Genomic DNA, 13,646 nt, shown 5'->3' with positions numbered 1-13,646 from the left:
CTAGCGTCCAAGTCGAAGCGAATCTGAGCGACTTTGTCTGCAAAGTGGTGTGTGAAATCGCTGCACCGAGTTTCCAAGTCTTCGGGTGCCCCTCCCCCCTCAGGAGGGTGAAGGAGCTCCCCGATGACCCGAGACAACTCCGATGGTCTGTTAGTTGCAGACGCTATGCGGGCAGTCGTGAAGGTCTTCCTGGCTGCCCGCAAAGCCGCGGAGTAGGCCCTAATAGCGGCTCTAGCCCGTGCTTGGTCAGCAACGCTACGAGTTTTCCGCCAGCTTCACTCTAATCCCCTCCTCGAGCGCTTCATCACTGCCAGCTCCTCCGTGAACCAGGGAGCCGAAGTGACTCTTCGCAACGAGAGGGGACGTTCGGGGGCGATCATGTCAATTGCCCTGGACATCTCGCTATTATAGCTATCTACCAAGGCATCGACAGGATCGTCAGCCTCCATGACAGGAAGATCCCCAAGAGACCTCAAGAATCCATCTGGATCCATAAGTCTCCTGGGGCGGACCATCTTAATGGGTCCACCACTCCTTTGGAGGTTTGAGGTCACAGTGAGTCTTAAACTGATCAGGTGGTGATCGGACCATGACAACGGAAGAATATTTTCCTCTTCCACTCCGACCTCACCATGATGTTCTTTGTAGGATCTTTCCTTGACAACCAGTTTTCAAATACATTTTAAACACTTTTATACTTTTGCTGGTCATGTTGAATTTGATAGTGAGCAAAAACATTCTGAAGTAATTAATTTCTGTATCATCATTAATAGGTTTTTTGATGGCAAACACAGACATTAAATACTTCAAACACTTGTTTAGTTCAGTGAGGAAATTAATCACTTGCTTAATCTCTTTCTTCATTAAAGGGAGATCCAATGCTTAATTTCGACTGGGTGATGCCCCAATTGCAAGAGTCTAAAGCAGGGGTCCCCAAACTAAGGCCCGGGGGCCGGATGCGGCCCATCGAAGCCATTTATCCGGCTCCCACAGCACAAGGGCAGAAGGGGGTTGGGCTAAATGACCCAAGGGGTCTCTTCTTCTCTTACAACCATTATTATTATTATTATTATTATTATTATTATTATTATTAATATTGAGGCTGGGTGGCCATCTGTCAGGGATGCTTTGCTTGTGCTTTTGGTGCACAGAGGCAGAAGGGGATTGGACTCAATGGCCCAAGGGGTCTCTTCCAACCTTATTATTATTATTATTATTATTATTATTATTATTATTATTATTATTGTTATATTATTATTATTAACATTGAGGCTGGGCGGCCATCTCTCAGGGGTGCTTTGCTTGTGCTTTCGGTGCACAAAGGCAGAAGGGGGTTGGACTCAATGACCCAAAGGGTCTCTTCCAACCCTCTTTTTTATTATTATTGTTGTTATTATTAATACTATTATTAATACTATTATTAATTATTGCTCGGTGGCCAACTATAGTCTGGCCCTCCTACGGTCCGAAGGATCCTGAACTGGCCCCCTGTTTAAAAAGTTTGGGGACCCCTGGTCTAAAGTATCAGACTAAGGGCAGGCAGGCAAATACACATTTCATACCTACAAATCTATAAAAAATAGGGAGTTTGAACACCTTCTCCATTTTACATTTAGATGTGGAAATGTAAAATTTCTAAGAAGATAGTTTTAAGATGTCTGTTTTGATGCAACCAATCCCTGTTTTTCAAAATATTCTACATAATTTATCAAAATCCTTGATTAGTTCTGTAGCAAAAAACTCAGGCAGCAACACTTAATGTTCTTTCCCTCTGAAGCTAAGAAAAGATGGCTGTGGTATACTTAAATATGATAAGCAGACATATATTTGTATAATTCACTGTAATACTCAGACGCCTAGCAACAGTTCAAAAGGAATCCAAAGGCAAGCAAGAGGCACATCTTTAATTCTGGTTCAATATAAAATCAGCAGGTTGGTCAACAAAGTTATTTTTTTATTTATAGCCCGTTTGCTTTCCAACTATAACGTTCCCTCACTTATCACTGGGGTTAGGTTCCAGGACACCCACAATAAGTGAAAATCCACAAAGTAGGGACACTATATTTGTTTTAATATTTATGCATTATTTTAGTAGTTGTACACTATTTTAAGTCTTTATTAACCAATCTTGTGTTGATAAATCACCTCCTTCTCCTCCTGTTGCCGCTTCGGCTCCTTTTCTCTCCCTTTGGCTTCTCTTTCCTCCGTTCCTTAGGTGGAAAATGATAAATTTTTTATGATTTGTAATAGTCTTTTAGAGTTTATTGAAAAACCGCGAAACAGCGAATCCGCGAAAAGTGAACCGCGAAGTAGTGAGGGAATGCTGTAATTACAGTCTTCTATTACAAAATCTTAAGAGACTTTGAGTCTCCAACCAAAAAAATCAATACATGTTGCCAAGAGAATCACCTCCTGCACTAAGTGCATTTGGTGTGAGGAAGAAATCTGGCTGAAAGCTTTTTGCTTTTCTCCACGGAATTACATTCTGTGGTAAGACAGTCTGGTTTCCTTCTCTCCAATTTTTCATTTGCCATCTTAAAATCAGATATTTTACCGCTGCTCAAATTATCCTGCTAAGTTACAGTTCCAACATTTTAATGAAACTACAGTACTAACACATGCATCATGTGACAGCTTACTAGTAGTTTTTAATAATAATAATAATCATCATCATCATCATCATCATCATCTTTATTTATATCCCTCCTATTTCCCTGGGGACTCAGAGCAGTTTACAACAGGCAGCCGTAAGCATTCAATGCAATAGGGTGCTAATAAAACCAAAACAACCAAAACCACACACACACACAAAATATCCAACAACCACAGTAAAGAATTAATGATTCTGTCCTTCCCTTTGCCCTGAAGCAACAGCTATATAGAGAAGGAGTTAATCATTTTTGTAGCTTGAAGAAAGGATATTTTTCCATTTGACAAAAATTCTTACAATTGAGGTCAATTCCCAATCATTTACCTGAGAAACAAAGGCTGAGGCAGTCAGATGGATATTCTACAAAACAATTTCCTTTTGTTTGCAAGGGGGTTTGGAATTCAGAGGAAGTTTTCCGCTAAAGGGAAAGTGAAGTGCAAATACTAACTATTCCCTGCTTCTCTCTTCAACCCTAGCATGATCTCCCACACTATTTCGAACGGTTCCTGTCCCCAAAGAAAAAGTCCCCATCCACTTCCTGCACAAACACACCAGATACCTTGGATATGCTTCACTAGATAAATAAACCAAACATCAATCACATCAGTCATGGCCAAAACTGTAGAAACCATAAAGTACATCTTTACTAAGTCCAAGCAAGCTTATATAAAATATGCTGAGTAATCCCAATTAAAATGTGATTAGTCTGTGGAATTGACTTAAAATTGCCAGTAGTTGTTCTGTATTTGCTGAGTTACATGCTAGTGTGTGCTGCAAAGGGACTACAGAAGAAAATCCAGAACTTCTCTAAGGGAGATACCTCTTTTTCTCTTTTCAGGAAGAATGAATTAAATTGCTCACCAGTGAGGCATTATATACACACAATTATTTCATTAAGGTAGAAATGGAACAGGGGAAGAAGTAATGCAAAAATACATTAGGACAGGGGTCCCCAAACTAAGACCCGGGGGCCGGATGCGGCCCATCGAAGCTATTTATCCGGCCCCCATGGCACAAGGGCAGAAGTGGGTTGGGCTAAATGACTCAAAGGGTCTCTTCTTCTCTTACAACCCTTATTATTATTATTATTGTTATTATTATTATTATTATTATTATTATTATTATTATTATTATTATTATTGAGGCTGGGTGGCCATCTGTCAGGGATGCTTTGCTTGTGCTTTTGGTCCACAAAGGCAAAAGGGGGTTGGACTAAATGGCTAAGGGGTCTCTTCCAACCCTCTTTGTTATTATTATTGTTGTTGTTATTATTATTAATTATTATTAATTATTATTGCTTGGTGGCCGACTATAGTCCGGCCCTCCAACGGTCTGAAGGATCGTGAACTGGCCCCCTGTTTTAAAAGTTTGGGGACCCCTGCATTAGGATATCTGAAAAGGATAATAGGAATAGAATTCTGATTGTTGAGGAAAACTGAGACAAGAGGGAATGGGAAAAATATTCAAGGAAACAGTATAGTAGTTCTGATATGAAGCATCTGTAGTAAGAGCACTCTATATAGTAGTTTTTTCTGACTGCCCCTACTTCCATGATACTTTTAGTTATGTTGAAGCACTATTCCTTGTTGAGCTGATGACTTGCTAAAAGTGTTATTATTTAATGTTTCATGAACCAATGATAGACATCCTCCCAACTGCTGGGATCTCTCCTCTAGTTTTGGAACAAAATACTCAAGAGTTCAGAAACGTGACACCCTCTAAATATTGCATTCATGTCAAACGCAAAGCCTGCCTGCCAAATCATGCTATGTCATTTACCATATTGTTTTAAAAATAACTTACTGTAGGTCACAATAAGTTACTGATATCAGGACTAAATAATTACATAAATATCATGATCATTTTTAAATTCATGGTCTTGATCTAAACCTGAACCATTGCACATAGTCACAGGAGATTAAAGCCTCTCTCAACAAGATTTCAAAAAGCTCCCCTCTATGAAAGCTAATGCAATTGAATTCTATTAGGGTCAACTGGTCGGAAGGAATTTGTTGTATGTAAATCCCTTTCACCTATATTCAGCAGTTGTAGTCCACATCAGAGCCACCTTCACACATCTGAATATGAAAACAAAATCTATCTTAAACTGCAACTACATAGTTACCACAGATCTGTAGTTTGATATGCAATTAAGAGTGAAAAGTAAGAAACAAACTGATATCTCTCAAATTTACCTCTTATTTCAAATGACACATTGCTAAACAACAGTACACAGTCTCTTTAATTCTACATTTCTTTCAAACAGTTTGTTACTCTGTATAAAGATGCAAGTACCTGTGTCAAAAAAAATCAAAACAAAGATATATTTCATGTAAATCCTTTTTTGCATATCACACAATTGTAGAGAAATGCTTTTAAAGTATTCATTACAATTCAATAAATAATTTTAAGCTAAGCTAATAAATCTCTGAATGTGACAGATCTGGAGATTTTTAAGGCCACTCTATTCCCCCCAATTTTTGAGAGTCATCAGAAATTTGGGGGAGATCATAGACATAACGTTTTTTGAACAAGTCATGAAGAGAGGGAGCGATGGAATATTAATTTTGCTATAAGAAACAACACTATGACAATCTCATTTTCTGAGTTGTTGCTATTTCTTCTCAGCCTTTATTTATATCAGTTTAGTAGATACCTAAAAATGAAGGCTTATCTAGATGGTGAAAAGCTTCTCTCCATTTCTACATATCAATTTAATTCTTGACTTTGCGGTATTTTGAGACAAATAACAATTTATTTCATTTGCTGCAGAAGATGCAGGATTCTGGAGATGGAAGGAAACAAGAACAGTTAAATAGAAGCGGTTTATGCCTGGCAGAACCCGAGTCTGCATTCCAATCCAAATACATGAAAATGGCCTCTATTCTTTAAAATCAATGTCAAAAGTGGTTTAGAAATCATCAGACAAGTTAATAGATGAGCACCTTATTTAAAGCTTATCTATTATTCTAAAATAAAATACTTCATAATCCATTTTTTTCATTTACATTGGGGGGGGGGTCATTTTTCTTAAACAAAAAAAAAGGTTGGGGCATGGGGACCACTTCCCTAATTCTCTTGCTCTCCCACTGCTACTGGGGAGGAACAGAGGATAAGTTCAACTAGCCCCAGATGTGATGACGCAGATAGCTCAAAGCTGAAAGAAAGGCTAACGGCCGACGGTGCTGGGACCTGAATGGGCAACTTCACAACAGATGACCACCAGATCTACTACTGTGGACAAGAGGAACAAAGAAGAAATAGAGTAGCCTTCATAATTACTGTAATAATAAAGTCGCTAAAGCAGTGCTTGGATACAATTTAAAAAATGATAGAATGATCTCAATTTGAGTTCAAGGTAAGCCATTTAACATCACATTGATCCAAATATAGCCCAACCACAGCTGCTGAAGAAGCAGAAATAGATCAGTTCTATGAGGATCTGAAGCACCTACTGGATAATACACCAAAAAGAGACATTATTTTCATCACAGGAGACTGGAATGCTAAGGTGGATAGTCAAAGGACAACTGGGATCACAGGCAAGCATGGTTTGGGACAACAAAATGAAGTGGGATGTAGGCTGATAGAATTTTGCCAGGAAAACTCACTGTGCATAACAAACACTCCCTTCCAACAACCTAAAAGATGACTTTATACATGTACTTCACCAGATGGTCAACACTGAAATCAGACTGACTACATCCTTTGCAGCCAAAAATGGCAGACATCCATCCAGTTGCTGAAAGCAAGACCTGGAGCTGACTATAGTTCAGATCACGAACTTCATATTGCACAATTTAGAATCAGACTAAAGAGATTAGGGAAAATACACAGACCAGTTAGATATGATCTCACAAATATTCCTAGTGAATATGTAGTGAAGGTGAGGAATAGATTTCAGGGACTAGAATTAATAAATAGAGTCCCAGAAGAACTATGGACAGAAGTTCGCAACATTGTTCAGGAAACGGCAACAAAGTACATCTCAAAGAAAAAGAAAACCAGGAAGGCAAGATGGTTGTCTGCTCAAACAAGTAACCCAAGAAAAGAGGAAAGCAAAAGCAAAAGTTAAAGGGGGAGATATGCCCAACTAAACACACAATTCCAGAGGTTAGCCAGAAGAGATAAGGAACTATTTTTAAACAGGCAATGCATGGAGGTGGAAGAAGATAATAGAATAGGAAGGACAAGAAACCTCTTCCAGAAGATCAGAAACATCGGAGGTAAATTTCAGGCAAAAATGGGCATGATCAAAAACAAAGATGACAGGGACCTAACAGAAGCTAAAAAGATCAAGAAAAGGTGGCGAGAATATACAGAAGATCTGTATAGGAAAGATAATAATATTAAGGATAGCACTGATGATGTGGTGAGTGAATTAGAACCAGACATCCTGAGGAGTGAGGTTGAATGGGCCTTAAGAAGCATTGCTAATAACAAGGCAGCAGGAGATGGGATCCCAGCTGAACTGTTTAAAATCTTGAAAGAAGATGCTGTCTAGGTGATGAATGCCATATGCCAGCAAATATGGAAAACACAAGAATGGCCATCAGTTTGGAAAAAAAAACAACAACTTATATCCCCATACCAAAAAAGAGAAATGTTAAGGAATGCTCAAACTTTCGTACAGTGGCACTTATTTTACATGCCAGTAAGGTAATGCTCAAGATTCTGCAAGGTAGGCTCCAGCAATACATGGAGCGAGAGTTGCCAGATGTACAAGCTGAGTTTAGAAAAGGCAGAGTAATGAGAGACCAAATTGCCAATATCTACTGGATAATGGAGGAAGGTAGGGAGTTTCAGAAAAACACCAATTTCTGTTTTATTGACTATTTTAAAATCTTTGTGTGGGTCATAATAAATCGTGGCAAGCTGAGCCTTATACACAAGGTGAAAGAAGAAAGTGCAAAAGCTGGGTTGCAGTTAAACATCAAGAAAACCAAGATTATGGCAACTAGACTGATTGATAACTGGCAAACAAAGGGAGAAAACACGGAGGCAGTGACAGACTTTGTATTTCTAGTCACAAAGATTACTGCAGACACAGACTGCAGCCAGGAAATCAGAAGATGTTTAGTTCTTGGGAGGACAGCAATGACCAATCTAGAAAATAGCGAAGAGTAGAGACATCACACTGGCAACTAAGGTCTGCATAGTTAAAACAATGGTATTCCCTGTAGTAACCTATGGATGTGAGAGCTGGACCATAAGGAAGGATGAATAAAGGAAGGCAGATGCTTTTGAACTGTGGTGTTGGAGGAAAATTCTGAGAGTGCCTTGGACCACAAGAAGATCTAACCAGTCCAAACTCCAGGAAATAATGCTTGGCTGGTCACTGGAGGGAAGGATATTAGAGGCAAAGACGAAGTACTTTGGCCATATAATGAGAAGATAGGAAAGCTTGGAGTAGAGAATGATACTGGGGGAAATTGAAGGAAAAAGGAAGAGGGGCTGACCAAGGGCAAGATGGATGGATGGTATCCCTGAAGTGAATGGCTTGACCTTGAAGGAGCTGGGAGTGGTGACGGCCGACAGGGAGCACTGGCGTGGGCTGGTCCATGAGGTCACAAAGAGTCAGAAGCGACTGAACGAATAAACAACAATCCACTCCAGGCTTTCATATATTAGCCTGTGAAGGTAATCACAAAGGATTCACCAGGTGTGAAAGGAGACAAACCAGTAGTGACACTTTGAAAGCATTAACGCCAGTGAGAGGTTTTCAAATATGTTTCTTTTTGAAGTTCATACGACCAATTACCAGATGCATCCCAATGTGAGTTTCTATTCTCCACTTTCAAGCTTGCCTTCTGAAGAAGATAGAAAGTTGGATTCTATTTCAATTTCTTTTTTCTTAACTTTGTATCTAAATCAGGGATGTGGAGAATGGCTTCCACTACTTTCTCAAACAGATCTGTGACTTACTGATATAAAGGTGAAAAAAATTAGGCCTGAACTTTCATCCTGCAATGCATGTATTATTTATTTTTCAGGCCTTCAAAACAGCATATCTTATTATAGCAGAAAGCAAGAGGAAAATATGAAGAACATACTAAAGCTGAATTGATTCAGTCATGGAAGCCACTTCCTGAAGACAGCCAGTGGTGATAGTGTTTGGAAGGTCTCTTTTTCATAGGGTCACTAGTTCACTTTAAGGCAAATAGTAACAACAAATGCTTGAAGTGATTTATGAGTTATTCAAATTAAATGGGGACTCTATTTGAAAAGTTATCAATATCACTGTGTTATCATAAAATGAAAATACATTTTTTATTCTTTGCCATTTTTAAGCACTTGATCTTGACAAGATATCAGACTTAAAAACAAACTTTTTTATATCACTGGCTGAGTAGCTAGTACATCTTGCAACAAGGTTTGCTTTCACAAGGGAAGGGAGAGACTTTAAGCTTCACTTCCGCTCCTGGCAGTTTAAACACTGCTTGCATTGTATTGCGGTTTTCATGAGAAAACACATTTCAAGCAGAAGTCAATGAATCGTCTTGCGAGTAGCTCAGGCTGAAACACCACTTAAGCTAGGCCTGGATCAGCAGCAGCCCCTTGTAAAAGCAGGAACTAAGTATTGTATACTAAATAAATGGTTGAGGTTTATTTTTAAAAAAGAATAAAACAAATATCAAGGAACAAATCTGTAACATCTGCCAATCTGCCGAGGAGTGGACAGAGCAAACAGTGCTGCCTGTCACATTTTCCAAAAAGTACAGAAAATAACATATTCAAGATTTTGAAATGAAAGAGAAAACGAAATTGGGAAAGAAGGTGTTTGGACAGGAACATCACTTGTAAAATACATATCCACACAAGCACAATGATGAAACACAAGCATATATATGCTCTCCCTACACAGGGTTGTTGTATGTTTTCCGGGCTGTATGGCCATGTTCCAGAAGTATTCTCTCCTGACGTTTTGCCCACATCTATGGCAGGCATCCTCAGAGGTTGTGAGGTATGGAGAAAGTTTCCTGTGATCCTGGCCATGAAAGCCTTCGACAACACATCTCCCTACACAGTTGTTCTGTTTCAACCTTAGAATTGTTTTAACTAATTTCCTAAACTGTTTACTTACCAAAACACTTGTTAGAGGCAAGTCTGAGGAGCAGGAAAAAATGTCCAAAAAATTACATGAGCCCTAATATTGTGACAATTAGAATTAATAATTTGTTCAACTTACTATGCATCATATTTACATATTCATGACTCTTGTGTATTGTAGTTTGGTATGTTCCTTCCTTATGCAACTATGTGCAACAAAATTAAGTTTTCTTAATTTCTCATCAAGATAAAATAAAAAGGTACTGAAATTGTAGGTATCTCTTCACTTGAAGAATGCCACTTTCTGCTCTGAATTATTTTTGAAATTGGTGCGCAAGAGAATACAGCAACAATAGTAATGAGAGAGGCTAATCAATAGAGGGAAAAAACTGACTTGTCTATTATAGAGGGATTCGTGGATGGCTTTTTAAATATAGGTCTAACAACTGCCTCCTTTAGGCAAGCTGGAACTTTGCCTTGTTCTAAGAAGACACTGACCACCACCACTCTGCCAGTCCCCATCTGGCCTGTTTGATCCACCAGGAAGGGCAAGGATCTAGAATACATGTGGTAACTCTCTCACGTCTCCAAGGATCCTGTCCACATCCTCAAGCTGCACAACCTGAAAGGTACCCATCATCACTGGACGAGCAGGAGCCAAAATTACATCCATTGGAACCCTATCAATAACAGCATCCAAATCGGAACATATCTGAGCTACTTTATCTTCAAAATATCTTGCAAATTCTTCACAGCGGGCTGCCGAATGGTCAGGGATTTTTCCTTGAAGACTAGTATGTAATAGTCCTCTGACCACTCAAAACAGCTCAGCTGGATGGTTCTTTTAGTCCAAAAATGGAAGACATAGGGAGGAGGGAGTGTGATGTCTCAGGGACCTTTGCCCCATGACCCCTCAACCATCATAGATCAAACTGAAGAGGATTTGGGCTTTTTTCCATCTCAGCAAGATTCTGTTCCATTCCAGATGTCCCCTGTTGACATTTTCGTGTCAGAGCCAATTACGGACGCCCTTGAAACAGCCTGTTTCTCCGGAAAGCTTGGTGTTTGATAGGGAGGCTTTTCTCAAAACACATAGCTCCCAAAAGCAGTTTTTAAGGCGAAGCGCGAGATTAGCGGAGAGAAACGATTGTGACTAAACTGTTTGCCTTGGGAAGTTTTGGGGAGGCAGGCATCTGGTACGATGTTGAAACAGCTCCGTTCTCTGGGAAGATTTGGGGAGTCAAACACCTGCTTGGGGGGAGCTCTTGAACTTCCATAAAAGTTCTGCACTGAGCTTTCCCTATTTGCGGTGTCAACGTGACTATTCATAGAAGAACATCGTCTCTTGTTCCTGAGCTTCCAAGCGGCCCTCCGGTGCGCTTACTCACGAGTAGACCGGGAGTTGCGTTCCACTCCTTGTCAAGTTTGGACTGCATTTCAGATCCACCACGAAATACCTTGCCTAGCCTTGAATCCTTGTTCTGGACTTTACTTCAAGAATCTTCCTGTGAAACCTTGCTCTTTTCCCACTCAAACTTCCAAAGAGTTTGAGTGTGTTTCGGTTATTTGGATTATAGACTTTGGACTCTAATACTGGACATATAACTTCATTTTATTGGACTAATTTTGATCTTCTCTAAAAGGTCAACTGCTGGACTATATACTCTGCTTATTTTTGTTTAGAACTTTTATTGCTTTAATAAAGATATCAGATTGTTTATTGGCCTCCGTGTTGGTTTCCAGTGTTCGCACTGCTTAGGAGTGTTACAGGGAGCAAGCTGGAAGTCATAGGGAGGAGGGAGCAAGCTTGTTTTCTGCTGCCCTGGAAACTAGGACACGGAACAATGGCTTTAAAAACTACAGGAAAGGAGATTTCACCTGAACATTAGGAAGAACTTCCTAACTGTGAGAGCTGTTCAGCAGTGGAATTCTCTCCCCCAGACTGTGGTGGAGGCTCCTTCTTTGGAGGCTTTTAAGCAGAGGCTGAATGGCCATCTGTCAGGGGTGCTTTGAATTCGATTTCCTGCTTCTTGGCAGGGGGTTGGACTGGATGGCCCATGAGGTGTCTTCCAACTATGATTCTATGATTCTATATTGGCTGCATTCCGAACCTGGAATTAAAAAAGGTTTAGACTAATTTTACAGTAGAGTCTCACTTATCGAACATAAACGGGCCGGCAGAACGTTGGATAAGCGAAAATGTTGGATAATAAGGAGGGATTAAGGAAAAGCCTATTAAACGTCTAATTATGTTATGATTTTACAAACTAAGCACCAAAATATCATGTTTTACAACAGAAAAAACACTTCAATATAGAATGTTATGTAATAATTACAAATTTAGCACCAAAACTTTGTAATGTATTGAAAATTTGACTACAAAAACATTGACTACTAAATGGCAAACTGCGCTGGGTAATACAGAACCTTGGATAAGCGAAGATTGGATAAGTGAGACTTTACTGTATTTTTACTCATAGAATCATAGAATCATAGAATAGTAGAGTTGGAAGAGACCACATGGGCCATCCAGTCCAACTCCCTGCTAAGAAGCAGGAAATCGCATTCAAAGCACCCCCGACAGATGGCCATCCAGCCTCTGCTTAAAAGCCTCCAAAGAAGGAGCCTCCACCACGGCCCCGGGGAGAGAGTTCCACTGTCGAACAGCTCTCACAGTGAGGAAGTTCTTCCTGATGTTCAGGTGGAATCTCCTTTCCTGTAGTTTGAAGCCATTGTTCCACGTCCTAGTCTCCAGGGCAACAGAAAACAAGCTTGCTCCCTCCTCCCTATGACTTCCCTTCACGTATTTGTACATGGCTATCATGTCTCCTCTCAGCCTTCTCTTCTGCAGGCTAAACATGCCCAGCTCTTTAAGCCGCTCCTCATAGGGCTTGTTCTCCAGACCCTTAATCATTTTAGTCGCCCTCCTCTGGACGCTTTCCAGCTTGTCAACATCTCCCTTCAACTGTGGTGCCCAAAATTGGACACAGTATTCCAGGTGTGGTCTGACCAAGGCAGAATAGAGGGGGAGCATAACTTCCCTGGATCTAGACGCTATTCCCCTATTGATGCAGGCCAGAATCCCATTGGCTTTTTTAGCAGCCGCATCACATTGTTGGCTCATGTTTAACTTGTTGTCCACAAGGACTCCAAGGTCTTTTTCGCACACACTGCTGTCAAGCCAGGCGTCCCCCATTCTGTATCTTTGATTTGCATTTTTTCTGCCGAAGTGAAGTATCTTGCATTTGTCCCTGTTGAACTTCATTTTGTTAGTTTCGGCCCATCTCTCTAGTCTGTCAAGATCGTTTTGAATTCTGCTCCTGTCTTCTGGAGTGTTAGCTATCCCTCCCAGTTTTGTGTCGTCTGCAAACTTGATGATCGTGCCTTCTAACCCTTCGTCTAAGTCGTTAATAAAGATGTTGAACAGAACCGGGCCCAGGACGGAGCCCTGCGGCACTCCACTTGTCACTTCTTTCCATGATGAAGACGACGCATTGGTGAGCACCCTTTGGGTTCGTTCGCTTAGCCAATTACAGATCCACCTAACCGTAGTTTTGTCTAGCCCACATTTTACTAGTTTGTTTGCCAGAAGGTCGTGGGGGACTTTGTCGAAGGCCTTACTGAAATCCAGGTACGCTACATCCACAGCATTCCCTGTATCGACCCAACTCGTAACTCTATCGAAAAAAGAGATCAGATTAGTCTGGCATGACTTGTTTTTGGTAAATCCGTGTTGACTATTAGCAATGACCGCATTTGTTTCTAAGTGTTCGCAGACCACTTCCTTAATGATCTTTTCCAGAATTTTGCCTGGTATTGATGTGAGGCTGACCGGACGGTAATTGTTTGGGTCGTTCTTTTTTCCCTTCTTGAAGATAGGGACCACATTCGCCCTCCTCCAATCTGCTGGGACTTCTCCCGTTCTCCAAGAACTCTCGAAGATAAT

At 40.4% G+C, this 13,646-nt stretch overlaps 2 protein-coding genes across 4 annotated transcripts in view; one reads left to right on the top strand and one right to left on the bottom strand.

Annotated features, from left to right (window-relative positions):
* pln (phospholamban) overlaps positions 1-3,185 on the top strand; it is a 30,121-nt gene extending 26,936 nt beyond the window's left edge. The window contains exon 3 of one of the 2 annotated variants that reach the window (XR_010005748.1): positions 3,127-3,185. The gene's annotated coding sequence lies outside the window, so the exon portion shown is untranslated. The remainder of the gene's footprint in view (positions 1-3,126) is intronic. The other variant, XR_010005751.1, reaches the window with a different exon arrangement.
* The window catches only part of cep85l (centrosomal protein 85 like), a 146,191-nt gene that overhangs the window by 101,016 nt on the left and 31,529 nt on the right, over positions 1-13,646 (bottom strand). The window lies entirely within an intron of this gene.

The sequence above is a fragment of the Anolis carolinensis genome, chromosome 1 (assembly GCF_035594765.1).
Source record: "Anolis carolinensis isolate JA03-04 chromosome 1, rAnoCar3.1.pri, whole genome shotgun sequence".
Taxonomy (NCBI): domain Eukaryota; kingdom Metazoa; phylum Chordata; class Lepidosauria; order Squamata; family Dactyloidae; genus Anolis; species Anolis carolinensis.
Note: the sequence above shows the minus strand (reverse complement) of the source record. Positions and strands in the feature narration are given on the sequence as shown.